Below are 18816 nucleotides of genomic sequence, written 5' to 3' on the forward strand. Positions count from 1 at the left end.
TCCTTCAGAGAGCTGCATAGTTGCACAGGAGAGAGATACTTTCATTTTCCACCCAAAGAGTAGAGGTTGAAACCATCAGTTACAAAGAGTTCAGTATGTCCCTGATGTTCTTCAGTTCGCCATCATAGACACATGGATTAATGTCTTAAATTCACCTGCAGAGCCAGCTCTCCTTGCCACGAGTTATCCATGAAGGCTGCACCCAAGGGTGATCCAGGGACCAAGCCAACAAGCCATAAAACACTCTGGTTATCTGTCTACTAAAACATAAGAAAGCCATTTGTTGGTGTCTAGGGATAAATTCATTCAAATCCTGCCTTTCTCCCTTACCATGTGACTCATGTCACTCAAGTTACCTAATATCTTATGCCCTGGGTTCATTGTCTCTAAAATGGGAATAACAGTAAATATTTGATTGAGTTAATCTAAAGACTAAATAAATTTCATACACATAAAATGCTTAAAACAGTGTTTTGCACTTAGATGCTGACCACTATTACATTTAGAATGAGCAACATCACCTGCAGGGTGACTTAAAATCAATAACAGGGTGTATAGATACAAACTGACCACAAATTGTGGCTTTCAAAAAAACTCAACTGATTTTGTGAAGATTCTGAGATCAAGAATACAGTGGAATATAATTCTTTCACATTATAAGAGTGGTCATATGAATACTGTCAGCTGGAGGGAGGAAGGTCATGGTATCTACAAATCTTACTAAAAATTGGCTCAAACCACTATCACTCCTTTAATTTCACAGTTTATGGAAATTCAAGATCTCCCTCCCCCAACAACACTTTTTGCAACTTCACGTGACCACCTCAGACTCTAGCCTCTTGCTTTTAATGTTCAGCCCATCTACTATGTCATATCGATCCAGAAAGAAATGCAGCCTTTTCTTTATACTTACTCCTATAGAGCATGCATGAAATTAATGGGCTTTGCTGGTAATTTGGGGGAAAGATGAAAGAGAGGTTTACCTTGCATCAGTGAAAGCCCCCTCCCCTGGTCAGAAGCTACAGCCATCCTGAGCTATCCTTAGACTCAGAACTCTCCAACAGAACTTTCTGTGAGGATGGAAATGTCCTGCTTCAGCACTAATACAGTCATTACCAGCCACATGTGGCTTCTGAGCACTTGAAATGCGGCCACTGTGAGTGAGAAAAGGAATTTTAGGTTTATTTAATTCTAACATATTTAAATTTAAAGAGCCATGTGTGGCTAGTGGCTACTGTGTTTGTAATACAGCTCTGATTCCTTCCCTGTAGCCACATGGGCTTTTTACCCCAAAAATCTCTCCCTCTCTCTCACTCTTCTCATCAGCTTTTTAGACCTTCCTTTAATTCATGCCAAGCAGTTTGTCCTCCCTCCATGACACCTCAGCACCTGCTGACAGCCATGTCTGTGGATCTCTACTTACTATGTGACTCTTGGCAAGTTACTTATCTCTTTGTACCTCAGACTCATTGCTTCTGAAATGGGGATAATAATAGCAACTATTTCATTGAGTTAAACTGGAAATTAAATAAACTAATACATATAAAGTAGAACACCTATCCCAAATGGGCTTAGCACAGGTCATCCCAAAGAAAGATGTTTTCATAATTCCTAAAAGGAATTGTGATGATCAACATTAAGAGATAAAATTTTCATCTTGTTACATAATTGTGGGCCACCAGCAGCCACAGCTATTTAAATTTTAATTTTAACTAATTAAAATTAACATTTAGATCCTTAGTTTCACTAATCACATTTCAAACGCTCAATAACCACATAGCTAGTGTCTATGATATTGGACAGGGCAGTTATAGCAAAGTTCTGTTGGACAGTGGCAGAACATTATTATTATCTCCTTGCTCATAAACTCAAGAGAGAAGAATTGCCACAGCAGTTCAGAAAACCAATTAAGTTAGGGAACCAATCAACAGCAGGTACATCCCCTTTATCAACCTCACTTTCTCCTTCTTGCCAACCAATCTGTACTCCCACATTTCATTTTCCTGTTACTACTTCCTCTCCCATCCTGACAGTCCTAATGAAATGTATTTAATAAATATCAATAAAATATTGTAGACCTAATTTTCAATGTTATCAAGAATACTTTCTTGAGAATCTATTTTCTTTTAAGACTTCAAAGCAGAGGAGATTCTGTCTTTCTTTTTATTAGTACTATGTCATATCTGGCAAAACACAAGGCATAATCCTATTCATTTTCCACAGCCATGGCACAGCTTGGCACAATAGATAATTTAATGAACATTTTTTTATTTAGTCCTATTTACTCTAGGCTGACAAAGCCAGGCATGAGACAGTGAAGGGCAGAGAGAATCCAGTGTGCACGCATGCATGTTTATGCACACTGTTCAGATCCATATATATCCTCTGTCATTAATTGTGGTTGACAGGGACTTGTCTGGGCAGTTAATGAAAGTTCCCCCATTTAGTTGCTATTCTCTTGGGCATCTGCTCCAAAAGGAAATGTTATCATTAGTACATGATGGAAACTTTCTTCCAACTTACAGGAGCTTATCTTAAGAGCACACAATATTGCTCTGGACGTTTTTCAGAGTATTGACTGCCAGACTACTCCTGCTTTCATCTTACAAAAGCACAAATAAAGAGAAGTGCACATGGTAGAAAAAAGGTTAATGTGTCCATCATCCTGAAGAGTACTTAGGTAGTACTTGTTCTCATGAGAAGACAATAAAAATATATTAAATAAAGTATTTTAATATACAATCAAAATAAATAATGAAAGTAAAAGCAACTCACTATTGACCTTTGAAAATAAAATTTAGCCACATATTTTAGGTGTTTCATATGCAAATAGAAAAGGATCCAGATACAAACCCAGGAGGTTCGAGTCAAAGACTGCCAATCCTTACAAGCTATGTGACCTTGGGCAAGCCACTTCTCTGAGTCTGTGCTTTCAGGCATCTCTAAACCTCAGAGTTCAGGTCTCCCTCCCTTCCATCTCTGGGTTGAAGAATATGTTAGGTCAGTTTTTCCACAAAAGAGACTCTGAAATAGAGATTTACTAGCAAGAGTTTTATGGAAGAATGCCCTTCAGAACACCTGTAGGGAGATGGAAAAACAGGGTTGGGCAGAGGGAGAAACTGGGTTACAATGAATTTCAACAGAGTCCTCAGCTGATGGATGCCACAGGGCCCTGGAGTTGGGGCAGCTCTCCAAAGCTGTCCCAAATGAAGACACAGGCGCCAGGCCTTTGAATTTCCACACTGAACAGCCGTGTCATTTGAATGCTGTCCGCTTGCTAATGGCAATTCACAGAGAAGAATGTGAGCTTCCAGGCTTCCCAACGGGGGGAAATGAGTGCCTTGTCCTGAAGGAAAGATGCCCCATTTATACAGTCTTTCAACAAAGCCACAGATGCTGGCTTTCCTGGGAATGAGAACACAGGTGGCCTGTGTGCATTAACATGGTGAAGGGATAGGAGACCTATGGGTGGATAACTCACAGCCCAAAGTCTGGGTTCCTCAGTGTTTAATAACCCAACATGTGGTGTCATTCAGTGGGCACTGAGCCCAGTTGTCCCCCCTTCCCTTGTCACAGTCTGTGCTCTAAAGTGAGGAGATAATCAAATGTGCTAATCAGTCCTCTTTTAGCATGATAACACATTCTCCTATAAGCAAATGCTTACAAAAGAACACACACACTTACCCTTCTCCCAAGGACAAGCAATTTTTAGATCAGGGCAATCCTAATGTAAATTAACCAAATATAGCACTATTGTCGTGACTAGAACTAATCTTGGATTCATCCAACGGTTTTTCAGAATATATGACCTTCACATCCAAGTAAGTTCTTGAAACAAAGCACTTTTAAAATTCATGTATGATATTATTAGAGAATTGATCCTAAATCATACATACTATTTTATATATATTAGAGAAGTTTCTTTTTAGTTCCCCATGAGAGTGTATACAAGTGATGTCCTCAATGCAATAACTTTCTGAGTTGCTTTTAGAAGCAATTTTAAAGACCTTTTCACAATGATAGGCAATACAAGCATTTAAGAGGTCAGACTCCCAGTAATAGTAATTACAGTGGTGTTAAATTTCTTTGCCTCCTTTAAAATTTTTTAACTTATTTCATTAGGTGACACCTACAGGCATCTGAGACTCATGTTAAGGAGGGTCGCGGCAGGCTACTACCTCATTCCCAAATAGCACTTTGTTGTTAAAAATTTTAGAAGCAAGACAGCACCCCACAATAGGAAAGACACCAGTAAGGACTTAGATATTAGGAAGCTCCCTCTTTTACGGGTACAATTTGAGGGTACAACCCTTGCTTTGTGATGATAAACAAAGTGAAAGGAAGCCAACACTAACCATACATCAGTGTGCGAGCCCCTGTGCAGGTGGAAAGAGAGGGCTGTTAGGCAGGCACAAAAGCTTTATTAGACCCATCGTAAACAGGCTTTTTTTCTCCACCTTTTTCTTAAGGTCTCCTATAACTTCATTGACCCTGTCTACAAGGATAGTACTAAACAATTGCCTATACAAAGGTGAAGGAAAAGAGTTTATTCTTTTTCACTATATGATCATTTTGAAGAAATGATTAAGGTATGACATCAAGTAGCAATTCTGATGTCATAGTGAACATGAAATATTCTGTTATTTTACTTAACACTTGTTATAATTGACTTGAAAAAATGTAGTACCTATGTAATAAGCATGCAATTTTCTAAGTGTCTAGATGAGATATTTATATACATTTTTTAGAGACATGATTTATAAAGACTCATAGACCCCTTAAGTTAAAGTCGATCTGTAAACCATTTTGCAAAACTGCTTTGTAAGGCCATCAGGTTAGGCATTACTAATAAACTAGCTTTATGTTGTCCAATAGGTAAAGTGCAGAAAGCATAAGTGTATTTATATTTGGTCAGATATATAGAGTTTAGTAGTATTCAGGGATTTTAAAAGGAAGATTATAATCTAAATAGGAAGGTATATTGGATGACCAGTAATTTGTGGAGAATTAATTTTTTTGCTCAATTTGCTTAACATTCTTTTGTTGGAATATTTGCTTTGTTTCTAAATACCTTATGAATAAGTTTATAAATTCCAATAAACAGGTAAAACCTCTAATCACTAAAAAAACTGCAGTGGGCTCAGACAATTCAGCCCTGTTATACCTCAAATTTCTTATCTGCGGAAAGGAAGAGACACAATGTCTTATCGCCTGCGTGTTATCTGATTTTGATTCGGTATTTGAGCGATGTTTCTTATTTTGTTGAAGACATACTGAAACCAGACAAAGGGTCTCAAGGTAAAGAAGAGGAAACAGGTATTGATTTCCTTTATCCACCCCAGTCTCTTCGCATCTTTTTGTATTCTGCTTTGATGGATTAGGTGGACAGACCAGCCACTGTCTCCCATTTGCTACCAATTTGACAGGCTTTGGGGAAAAAAGGATTTGAGGCATATGCTAGGAAAGAGAAGAATCCTTAAAACCAGGTCTGGGTCAGTGTGATAAGTAGCAAGGCGCATGTTCCCTACATCTGAAGACCCCAAATCTCCCACCTAATCTCTTACTTAGCTCTCTCAGCTCTCTCTTAGTAAACACACACACACACACACACACACACACACACACACACACACACACACACACACTTCCCTGAAATAAATATGGATGGTTCTCTTACTCCTTCTTTTGGTCCCTTCTGTCTGTCCTTTCTCTGGAGTGAATATGGCCATTGACTTTACGCGTTCTGATTCTCACCTATAACCTTCTAGGTCAGTGTTTTTCAGAGTGTAGTACATGGAGAGAGTGTATCGAAACCCTGCAGGATAAAATGCAGATCCTAACCTCACTGAAGCAAAATCTTGAGGAGGGGCGCAGAAATCTGCATTTCACCATGAGAGCTTTGCACACATTTAAGTTTGAAAGTCATTGCTACCCTTTCGCTAGGTAGGATTTAAATGCTAAATTAAGTAACCAAGGGCTTTATCTGACAGCCCTTCCAAGACCTACTTGACACCCATAAAAAAGGAAAACACAAGCTTCCATCAAGGCGGTGGGCTGCCCTGGAGACATCCCAGCCGCTCCTCCCGACTCCCCCAAGGGCTTTGCCGCTCATCTTTCTCGACAGTAAATTATTTACAACATAATTAAGCAGGTATTGTCTGAATGTTTCCTGCCCCTCATCCTCTCCCATTCCACCTTTCGATTTTCTCCCGACATCCTCTCTCTCACTCCCTTCAGGGTGTGAAGTTCAACAAATTGAAAAACTAAAGACAAAATCATTACAGAAATGTAACAGTGGAATGAGTGGCTCCCCATCAGATACCACCATTAGGGCAAGCATACGGCAGGCAGCCTGTTCAGCCTCCCTCTGTTCCCACTGCCCCACGGCACGCTTGCTCCTCTCCCTCCAGCCAGCTGGTCACCCTGAGGAAGGTCAACAGAATAACAGGGCATCCAACTTCCTCTGCAACAGTGCATCTCAGCAACCATACCTTTTATTTTTCCCTTTCTCCCATAAAATCTTTCTCTTTTGCCTTCCAGGCAAACAAAACAAACACCAAATTAATCACTGAGCAAACAAAACAAATACCAAATTAGTCACAATTTTCTATTTTGGTATTTCTCACCATATCAACAATATAGTTTTTCTTTTTAAATCAACTTCCCTGAAGTATAATTACATAGAATAAAATACATGATAACAATACACAATCAATGTACACAATCAATAATGCACAATAATATACACACTCAAAATACATGACACTACTCCTCACCTGAAAAAGGTTCCTCCTGCCCCTTTGCAGTTAATTTCACCCCATATGTGATCTTTCAGCCCCAGGCAGCCATCTGATCTGCTTTGGAACATCATAGATGAATTTTGTTTGCTCTAGAGTTCATACAAATGGAATCATACCATGAATATCCTTGTATCTGGCTTTTTATCTCTTAACATATTGCTTTTGGGGTTCATTTTTGCTGTTGTTGTATGTATGGATACATCACCATTTGTTTATCCATTTTTCAGTAGGTAGATTTGGGCTGTTTCCACTTTGGAACTGTTATGAATAAAGCTGTTATCACTATTGTGTCCAATTTTTCCTTGGACATAAATTTTCATTTCTCTTGGGTAAATGCCTTTGACAGAATTACTGCATCATATGGCAAGTTTATATTTAACTTTGTAAGAAACTTCCAGACAGTTGTCCAAAGTGGCCGTATCATTTTACGTTCCCACCAGTGGTGGAGGAGAGTTCCAGGTGCTCCCTGTCCTCATGATAATTTAATATTCATGAGGACAGGGCACCTTTTCCATTGTAGCCATTTGGACAGGTGTGTAGTGGTATCTCATTGTGATTTTCATTTGCATTTCTCTGAATGACTAATGATGATGAGCATATTTTCAAGTGTTTTTTACTCACATTCATATGGTTTTTTTCCTGAAATACATATTAAAATATCTTGCCAATTTTAAGTAGGTTGTCTGCCTTGTTAAACACATATACACAATACTTTGGATACTGAACTCAAGGGATCAATTCAGATGGTAGGCATCAGACATAACAGTAAAGGATGAAGCCTTTTATTTGTATATGGGAGATGGAGTTTAACCCCATATAAGCAGCAAAGTACAGGAACCCCGTGTTAATATTGCTCCTTGCTTTGTTTTGGCATGACCCAGTGATCAGGCACACAGATGGGGTCTCTCAACCAGGGCTCACACACTGGCTCCACTGCTCACTGAATGATGACACTGGGCAAGGTGCCTGATCAGTCTGCGCCTTGGTTTCCTTTGCTGTAAAATGAGGCAACATTTACCTGATAGGGTCATGGCAATATTTAGATGAGGTCATTTAAAACACTCGGAACAGTCCAAATGTAGAGGGAGCATTCAGTAAATGTTTGCTGTTATCAGAATGAAGAATCTGAGTTTTGTTCGTTAAAGGGCTCACCCAGCCTCATTCTTTCCAGAATCCTTATCTTTACAGCATCATGTCTCCCCTCAAGTCCTCAGCTCTATGTCTACAACTGTTTTCTAGATAAACAGGTATCTGGGACATATTTTCCTCTTGCTCTCAAGTGATTTGCAAAAGCAGTGGTAGAAAAGGAGGTAGTGTGAAGGTAGGTTTTACCTGATTTGGTTTACATTTTAGATCAGTTTATACCCATTTGTTCCTTGAAGTCTAATTCTTTTTAGAATAATTCAACAAAGTCCTGAGATAACTTCAAGCTCAAGAAAGGGAAGAGAAACTACATTCATCCCAGCAGGAGGCTGGGAATAACTTGACATCAGATTATTTTATTGCAGGGCAGAAAATTAGTTTGCCTCCAAGACAAACAGAGGAAGTGAAACTTTAACAACTTTTGGCTTTGAACTTCAGGAAGTCCTAAAAATTCCTGAAAGCACATATTTAATGAAAAAGAAAGAAAGAATTAAGATGTATTAGATTAATGGAATGAAAGACAAAACATGATAATCTCAATAGACACAGAAAAAGCATTTTAAAAAATCCAACATTCATTCATAAGAAAGACTGTCAAACTAAAGTTAGAGGAGAACTTGCTCAAGCTGATAAAGGGCATCTATAAAAAACCCACAGCTAACATCATACTTAAGGCTAAAAGAGCAAATGCTTTCTTTCTAAGATCAGAAGCAAGGCAAAGATCTGCTTCTGCCAATTTTCTTCATCCTGTACTAGAGTTTTTATGGCTAATGCAATAAAAAAAAAGTTTTTTTAAGTTAAGGTCACCAAGATGGGAAAAAAAGTGGTAAAACTGTCTTTGTTCCCAGATGACATGATCCTATATGAAAATCCAAAGGAATCCACAAAAATTTTATACAACTAATAAAGAACCTCAAACTTAAAAGTTCAGTATACAAATATTAATTATATCTCCATATGCAAGCAATGAACAGTCAAAAATTAAAATTAAGGAAACAAATCCTTCACAGTAATAGCAAAAAAGGATATGATACTAGGAATAAATTTAACAGAAGAAATGCAAGATTTGTTCACTGTAAACTATAAAATATCATTGAAAGAAGTTACAGAAAACCTAAATAAATGGAAAGACATTTCATGTTCATGAATTGGAAGACTAAATATTGTCAAAAAGGCTGTTCTCCTCATATTGAGCTAAAATGCAACGTAATCCCTATCAAATTTCCACCAGAGAGGCTGGAAAAATGAGTATCCATGTTAGTTTGCCCCCTAACTGTTGCGGGGTCCAGGGACAGGGGTACAAATGGAAGCCTCAGCCACCCAACCTAGCTGGTTCTCTTCTCTTCCCACCCCCTTGCTCTATCTTATACCATGAGGGGCCTGACGGATAGTGTGTGTGAGTGTGTGAGTGTGTGAGTGTGTGTGTGTGTGTGTGTGTGTGTGTACAACCATAGCTATAACTTCCAACTTCTCCTCCCTTAGCCCTGTCACAAACAGCTCCCATTGGCCACACACACAAGAAACAAAGTCTCCTTTCTGGAGGACAGACCCAGGGGAGAGGGCCCAGCCATTACTCTCATGGAGCCATTTGGGCAAGGAATTCCACACTTTTACTTCCAGAGGCATAGTCTAGAAGCAGTGGCATGGGCTTCAGATGGGCATCCCCCTACCCCACTCACTGCTCAAAAGGGAGCCAGAGGCATTGTTTAAGAGCCATGCTTCCCAAATTTTAATATGCAAAGAGATCACTGAGGATCTAGTTCAAGTGTGGATTCAGTAGGTCTGAGGTGTGGTCTCACAGTCTGCATTTCTAACAGGCTTTCAGGTGGTGGTATGCTTTGAGTAGCAAAGCTATAAAGCAGTGGCCCCCACTAGGGGCCCACTGAGCTGGCTCTAAGGGCAGAACTCAGCTGTGGAACTGGAGTGGCATTGGTGGGAGTGAAAGATTGCTTTAGAACTTTCAAGCTTCCACCACCTAGAACTGAGCATGCTGCTAATGTCTGAAGGTGTTTGAAGTGCTGGCTCTGGAGGATCTCATAGTCCAATAGGCAAGTTAGACATAAATAAGTGATTGTAAGACACTGTATAAAAGGGAGTAACAGACGAACATATGAGGCATGAAGGTGACACAGAGGTGAGTAACGAATGAGTCGAGCCCGGGGGTATGAATTAGGCTTCAGAGAGAACAAAAGGGAAATGGGCTTCAAAGCCAAGGGGATGGTGTATCTGTGGGCAGATTTTATTTTCCAGAGATAGCCACAGAAATTTCTGGTCCCATAAAAACCTTCTAGAAACTTTCCACTGCTCAATCAAGAGGTGAAGTTTAACTCCCTTCTCCTTGACTCTGGGTGGATTTGTGATTTTTTTCCATGAATACAATATGGAAAAATGACATTATGTGACTTATGAGGCCAAATTAGAAAGAGTACATAGCTTTTGTCTGGTTTTCTTAGGATGTTCACTTTTGGAACCCAGTTACAAAGCCATGAGGAAGCCAAGAAGCCCATGGAATGTTCTGGTGAAGGGAAACTGAAGTCCCTGCCCAGGACTCCCATTGAGCTCCTAACCAACAGCCAACACCAACTTCCCAGCCATGTGAAAGACCCATCAGGAAAACCAGTCTTCCAGCCTTCAGTCAAACACTCCAGGTGACACTGTGAGGCTATTGCCACCAAGCCCTGACCCACATTCAGATTCATGAGCAAAATTAATTATTGCTGTTCTTTAAACTACCAACTTTTAGAGTGGTTGTTATGCAGCAAGAGATTACAGGAATAATATTTAAGGGTAAAGCGGTGTGAAACAGCCTTGTTGGTGTTTTAAAACATGACACAAGTCAGGGCATGCTTATGTACAAACTAGCTATTACAAACAAATACATAAAAATATGGGAAATGTTGGTAATGTTGAATTTGTGATGTGGAGGGAAAAAAGTTTAGTAAACAAACCATTAATAGTGTAAATGTAATGAAGTTGTATGTATAGTCAACCATGCTTGGATTAATTATTATTCATGGCTCTGCCAAAAAACATTACATATATATATATGTATATGTATATGTATATGTATATGTATATGTATATGTGTGTGTGTGTGTGTGTATATATATACACACACACACACACACATATAAATGTATAACAAAGTTTTCTTGCTGGCAAAAAATGTTAATAATCAGCTGTTGTGTAGGCTTTGTAGATAAAGCCCAGGTTGACAATTTCCAAAAGAAATCAATTTATAGTTTTACTGCTTTAAACTATTACAATTTACAGTTTTACTTCCCAAATGGAAGTATGATATAATTTCAAAACAAATTAAGAAGCCCGCCTGGATTCTTCTATGAGGCCTAACTCCCCATATTCCTGGGATAAAAGTACTTCATTCTGACCTGCCACCAATACTTTTGTTTTTTCCCCTAAAAACACATTTCTAAGAGAACCAACTAAGAGTTGCTGAATGAGGTAAAATTTATGACTCTTCTTAATGCTGACAATCTTTCTCTAAAGGCCTGAGGAATAACAGGTGCATGCTAATTTGAGAGATAAAGATTTAGAATACACTAAATTGATATGCCAAGATTATTTCCTGGGCTGTGGGTCTCCTGAAAAGAAATTTTTTCACTAATACAATGTTTAGTTAAAAAGAAATATTTCCATGCAGCATGGGATTTATATTACATTTAGGAGCTTGGAATCAGAAATTCCCAGATGGGGCAAACTGCTTCCTTCTGCTCTAAGCTAAGCCAAGCCCCCTGGAATCTTGTGTTCAGTTCCTGACACCATATTTTAAGAGAAACATTGATAAATTGGAATGCATTTGGAAAAGAGCAACTTAAATGGTGAGGAACCAAACCTGTGTCACATGAGGGACAAAATGAAGAGAAGGGGGATATTTAGTCAGGGTAGTGGAGAATTCCTGGGGCGTGGCAGCCATCTTTAAATAAGGAAGGAGCTTACTTGCAAAGGAGCTGTGAGCATTATTCTGTAGCCCCAAAAGCATAATGAGAAAAGGACTGTGGGACAATTTAGGGGTGAAGAATATCAAAGCTATTCCAAAGATGAAATCAGTTATCAGGGGAGGTAGCAGGTCCCATCACTGGGGACATGCAAGAAATTTATTTTGGAAGAATTCTAAATCAGATAGTGGTGGGACTGGACATCCTGCAAAATTCTTTCCACTATTGCCAAGAGCTATGAAGTCCTTCCAGGTCCCTAACACACTGTCTCTGTGAGTTACCAGGTGCTTATAATATAGCCTTTCTACTTCTGGCTTCTGTAAGTGATGACACTTTCTGAAGCCTCAAAGCCTATAAAATCCCAGAGATAACTCACTATCTCCCACTGATGGCCCCAATGCCTCCCTGAGCAAGAGCTGCTCCTGTGCGGAACCATCAAGCCACTGGTTCCGCCTCCCATACTGCTAATCCCTCCACAGGCAGTGCCCCCTTTCCTCCCTTGTTTGAGTTACACTGTGGAGTTGCAGGCAAGCCAGGGCACCAAACAGATTTTGTGGGCAAATAGCTGTTAGTTTCTCGTCATAGACTTTCTTATCTTGGTCTTCACCAAAGTCTACAGGGGCCTGAGTTAGAATAATTAGGTAACAACAGATTTTATGTCTTGCTTAAAATTGCCTTCATCCAAAGTGATGTGTTCATTGTCCTTAATGTCATTTGGCACCATGTCATCTCATGAATGTCTCCAGTCTCTCTTTTCCATAGAGTCAGTACTCACAACACCCCCTTGGTCCCTCATTTTAACAGCCCCTGCTCCTCCCCAAGGGCTTGCGCTACCACCCTGTACATACCTGACATTCTGAACCCTAGGTTGAAACAGATTAGACTCAAGCAGTGGCCTTTTCTTCTTCCCTTCCCCCATCTGCCTCACCCTATCTGATCCTGTAACAGGAGTGAGGGCAGAGAATGAGGAAAATAACAATAACAGATGAAAGAATGCGTCACAGAAAGGGAAGGAAAAAGGACTGTGGTGTGGATGGCTTAATTAAAATACTTAAGTGAATTTTAAAAAATTGGTATGATGTTTGTACTAGTAAATACTGTGACTGCAAGAAGTACTCGTGGAATTTAGTGGTAACAATGTGATGGACATCCTCCATATGAATTCACTGGGGAAAATCAAGCCAGCACATCAGGAAAAAAATATACAGCAGCTTGCTGATAGGATCTACAAAACAATTTGTATTACTCATTCAATGCTAATTACAAAGTTTGAGAGTCAAATGAAGAATCAATTGCTTCTATGCTACATAAAAATATTTACGCACATACCATGCATATCAATTGTTATTCGCCAGCTCAGGAGTTAAGAAACAGTTTGTTGTGAGAGTCCATGGTGAAGTTCTGCTGAGAATAGATGGACATGAAAGCACATGTCTGACCTTCACTCTGAACAAGGAGAGGGACAATTCTTCCATCTGAACCTTCCTTAGAAGTGCACAACTCCTTAGAGATGTAGTTTTGGAAAATGTTAGGGGAGGAAAGAAGCCAACTCTTTGGATTCTTCTGTATTCTTCAGAGCATTGTTCATGGGCCTCTTTCTCATACTTTTCGAAGAGAGAGAAATGATAGGAATTAATAAGGAAGCTTATACTCTCCTCACTCTTGCTTTAAACCTCCAAAGAACTCAGGCATTTATTTTGATTCTTTGAGGCCAGTCTAGTGAAAGTTGAGCACAACGTGTAATTGAACAAATCTCCTATTACGCAAATGAAAATGGGAGGGGAAGGTTATTAGCTATAATCAAAAGCAAAAGATTAACACCTAGGTTGAAGCAGAGACAGTGAGCAATAGCATGAGTGGAGGAGGTCATCCAAGTTAACAAGCCCAACGCAGATGGATGAACAAGTGTGGTGTCCAATGACATTCATGAATGGGGAGTTGTTGTAACAAAGAGGCTGGGGGTGTGTGCAGCTATGGAGATACATAGCTTGGATCTTCAAAAAAGAACCTGCCTATCAGACATGAGTTCAGTTAGCTGGCAGCTTCCAGCTAGAAGTGCCTTCAGGACACATTTACCTTATGAGCCAAGGACATGCTCTTCCTGACAGGTCTCAGCAAATGACTAAGCATGACAGAAGCACAAGGACCTGACCATTTCTGCCCAATGCGGGACTGCTTTCTGGGCAGTCTTTGCACTGGAGCTTCCTGTTAGGCTAAATGAGACTTCCTGAGAGCAGCACTGCAGTCTGGGGCTCTTCCCCTCCAGTCCTCCTCCTTCCTCTCTCTTTTCGCACATGTCAAACTTGCAGTGTCACCTGAAGGATTTCCTTGCCTGCTCCTGCTGCCTTTCCCTCATTCTTTCACAGATAAGCCTGATGCACTTCTAACTTCAACTTGGTATCTGCTTCCTGGAAGACTGATGGGGGTTGAGGGGATGGGAATGCCACATTCTAGGACAGAACCTGAATAGGGCCAGGCTAGTGAAATAATAACCGACTGGGGGCCTCAACCCTTGCTTCTCTGATGATACTACCTTTTCATTTGGCCCTGGTTTGAATATTAATCCCAGAGAGCACTGACAAATTGTTTGCCTACAGGGTCCTATTAGTAAGCCCTGGCCAACAGAAAAAAAAAAAGAATAAAGTGAAAGAGAGTCTTTATTATTCTTATTTCACAAAAATTGTGCCACCCTATGAATATGCAAATATATAAATACCATTGGGGTATACATTTCAAATTGGTGGATTGTCTGGCCTGTCAATTACATCTTGATAAAACTGTTATTAAAAACTGCATTTCCAAGTATAGAAGGGTGTACTGAGATGACTGGAAGAAAATGAAAGCACTGAGAAAAAGACAGCAAATAGTCTCTTTCTCTATTTTGACCATATGTAGAAAGATTTCACAGTTTTTCTTCATGGAATCTGCTGAGAGAACCAGAGGGTTCATAAAGCTCTGGAAAATACTCATAAATACACTTTCTGAATTTATAAGAACTAGTCAAGAGCTTATGCATTCTTTGAAATGGTTGCTGAAATGAATAACATGGAGAAATTACACCTACCTCCCAAAGTCCCATGATTTGGGGCAATGACAGTTGAGAAAGCAGTTATATTGTTCAGTTGGCCAATGCTTATGGGGTACCTACTCTTTATCCTAATCATGGCTTCTGCCCTTGAGTAGCTCACGAAAAAGTAGGGGCCATAGGCTTTTGAATAGTATAAGATGCAGGATACATGCTGCTCTGACTGATCAGGGGTCACCCTTTGCAAGAAGAAATGGCTAACTCAAGTAACAGCCAGACTTCGGGTGACTTATCACTTATAAAAACACTAGGAAGACCAGTAACTCACACTTCTATGATACTCATTATATTTTAAGCTCTATGTTAAGTTGTTTACATATATTAACCCATGTAATCTTCTTTCTTATGCATTAAGTTTAAAACATTTTTATTTATTGTGCTGAGAGCAATATAATAACTGTAACAAAGAAAACCTTAAAATAGATAATCCTCTTGCCAGACTTATCAAGAAAAAAAAGAGTGTACACACAAAAACAGGATCAGAAATGAGAAAGGAAAATCACTATGGCCACCACACAAAGAAAAAGAATTAGTAGAGAATATTATAAAAAATTATATCGCAACAAATAGGACAACCTAGAAGAAAGGGACAAGTTTCTAGAAAAATACAACCTTCCAAGACTGACCTAGGAAGAAACAGAAAATCTGGACAGACTAATTACCAGCAATGAAATCAATTTGATAATCAAAAAACTACCTAAGAATAAAAACCCTGGTCCAGATGGCTTCACAGCTAAATTTTATCAGACATTTAAAGAAGAGCTAATACCCATTGTTCTTAAAGTTTTCCAAAACGTAGAATACTTCCAAACTCATTCTATGAGGCCAACACCACTCTAATACCAAACCAGGCAAAGACAGCACAAAAAAAAACAGAAAATTACAGATCAATATCCCTGATGAATATAGATGCAAAAATACTCAACAAAATATTAGCAAACTGAGTTCAAAAATACATCAAAAAGCTTATCCATCATGAACAAGTGGGATTTATTCCAAGGATGCAAGGATGGTACAGTATTCAAAAGTCCACCAACCAAAAGAAGGACAAAAATCACATGCTCATCTCCATAGATGCTGAAAAAGCATTTGACAAAATTCAGCATCCATTCATGATAAAAACTCTCAACAAAATGTGTATAGAGGACAAGTACCTCAGCATAATAAAGGCCACATATGACAAACCCATAGATAACATCATACTTAATAGTGAGAAGCTGCAAGCTTTTCTTCTGAGATCCAGAACATGACAAGGAAGCCCACTCTCACCACTTCTATTCAACATAATACTAGAGCTCCTAGCCATAATCAGACAACACAAAGAGATAAAAGGCATCCAAACTGGTAAGGAAGAAGTTAAACTGTCACTGTTTGCAGATGACATGAATTATACATAGAAAACCCTGAAGACTCCAACTGAATTCAGCAAAGTTACAGGATATTAATAAATACACAGAAATCTGTTGCATTCCTATATACTATCAATGAATTAGCAGAAAGAGAAATAAAGAAAACTCCATTTACAATTGCATCAAAAAGAAAAAAGTATTTAGGAATAAAGCTTCAAGGAGGTGAAAGACCTATACTCTGAAAACTACAAGACACTCATGAGAGAAATTAAAGAAGACACCAAAAGATGGAAATATATCCTGTGATCATGGATAGGAAGAATTAATATTGTCAAAACGGCCATTCTAACTAAAGCAATCTACAGATTCAATGCACTTCCTATGAAAATACCAACAACATTCTTAAACGAACAAGAACAAATAGTTCTAAAATTCATATAGAACCCCCAAAGACCCCGAGTAGTCAAAGAAATCCTAAAAGAACAACAAAGCTGGGGGGTGGGAGGGAATTACTCCCCAACTTCAAGCTCTACTGCAAAGCCACAGTAATCAAAACAATTTAGTACTGGCACAAAAACAGACCAATAAATAGATCAATGGAACAGAACAGAGAGCCCAGATATAAACCCACACATACATGGTCAATTAATATATGATAAAGACCCATGGACATACAATGGGGAAAAGACAGCCTCTTCAACAACTGGTGTTGGCAAAACTGGACAGCTACATGTAAGAGAATGAAACTGAATTATTATCTAACTCCATACACAAAAGTAAACTTGAAGTGGGTCAAAGACCTGAGTGTAAGTCATGAAACCATAAAACTTAGAAGAAAACATAGACAAATGTTTATATTCTCTTAAATATAAACATGAGCAACTTTTTCCTGAACACATCTCCTCGGGCAAGGTAAATAAAATAAAAAATGAACAAGTGGGACTACATCAAACTAAAAAGCTTCTGTACAGCAAAGGACACCATCAGTAGAACAAAAAGCCTTCCTACAATATGGGAGAATATATTCATAAATGATTTATCCAGTGAAGGGTTAACATCCAAAATATATAAAGAACTCATATGCCTCAATACCCAAAAAACAAATAACCCGATTAAAAAATGGGTGGAGAACCTGAACAGAAACTTCTCCAAAAATGAAATACAGATGGCCAACAGGCACATGAAATGCTCCACATCACTAACCATCAGGGAAATGCAAATTAAAACCACAATGAGATATCACTTCACACCGGTCAGCACGGCCACTATCCAAAAGACAAGGAACAACAAATGCTGGTAAAGATGTGGAGGAAGGGGAACCCTCCTACACTGTTGGTGGGAATGTACATTGGTGCAACAATTGTGGAAAGCAATATGGAGGTTCCTCAAAAAACTAAAAACAGAAATACAATTTGATCCGGTAATTCCACTCCCGGGAATTGACCCAAAGAAAACAAGATCCCGGATTCGAAAAGAGATATGTACCCCTATGTTTATTGCTGCACTATTTATAATAGCCAAGATATGGAAGCAACCTAAGTGCCCATCAATAGATGAATGGATAAAGAAGAGGTGGTACATATACACAATGGAATATTATTCAGCCATAAGAAGAAAATAAGTCCTGCCACTTGCAACAACATGGATGTATCTAGAGGGTATTATGCTTAGCAAAATAAACTAGGCGGAGAAAGACAAATACCAAATGATTTTACTCATTTGTGGAATACAAAAACAGAGCAAAACAGAAGTAACAAAATAACTGTAGACTCACAGACACTAAGAAGGGACTAGTGGTTACCAAAGGGGAGGGGTTGGGGAAAGAGAAGAGGATTAAGGAGCACTACAATTCACAATCATAATATAGGTAGGTCACAGGGACAGTAGCACAGCACGGAGAATACAATTAATGACTCGGTTAACATCTTACTATGTTGATAGACAGTGAGTGCAGTGGAGGGGGTGAGGACTTGATAATATGGGGGAATGTTGAACCACTATGTTGTGTATGTACAACCATCATAAAATTAAATATCAATGATAATTAAATAAAAAAAAAGAAAACCTAACCCACAATCTCATTGCTCAACATTATCTCTGACTCTTACATGTCATTATTCTTTCCTTTTTTCTCAGTCTTTTTCAGAGCACATTTTTCCTTTCTTACTCCCATAGTGTCTAAAGATAGACCCTCTGAACCACTTTTCTTTTTATCCATTCCTGGGCTATGCTCTCTTGAGACCCTTTACGCATGTCTCAGCACCTACTTAAACCCTTTTGTATTTGGAAAGTTGGGTGCAAAAGCCCATTTCAGGAGGCAGTGGGACTCCTCATCTGCAGGCACTACCACAGCAGGAGCATCCTTGATACTAGAGGACTGGAGGAGGGAACGCCATCATTAGGGAGCAGAAAGCAAGTCTGCTAATTATCTATTGCTGCATAACAAATTCCCTCACGACTCAGTGGCTGAACACAACAGACAT

The sequence above is a fragment of the Manis javanica genome, chromosome 15, assembly GCF_040802235.1.
Source record: "Manis javanica isolate MJ-LG chromosome 15, MJ_LKY, whole genome shotgun sequence".
NCBI lineage: Eukaryota > Metazoa > Chordata > Mammalia > Pholidota > Manidae > Manis > Manis javanica.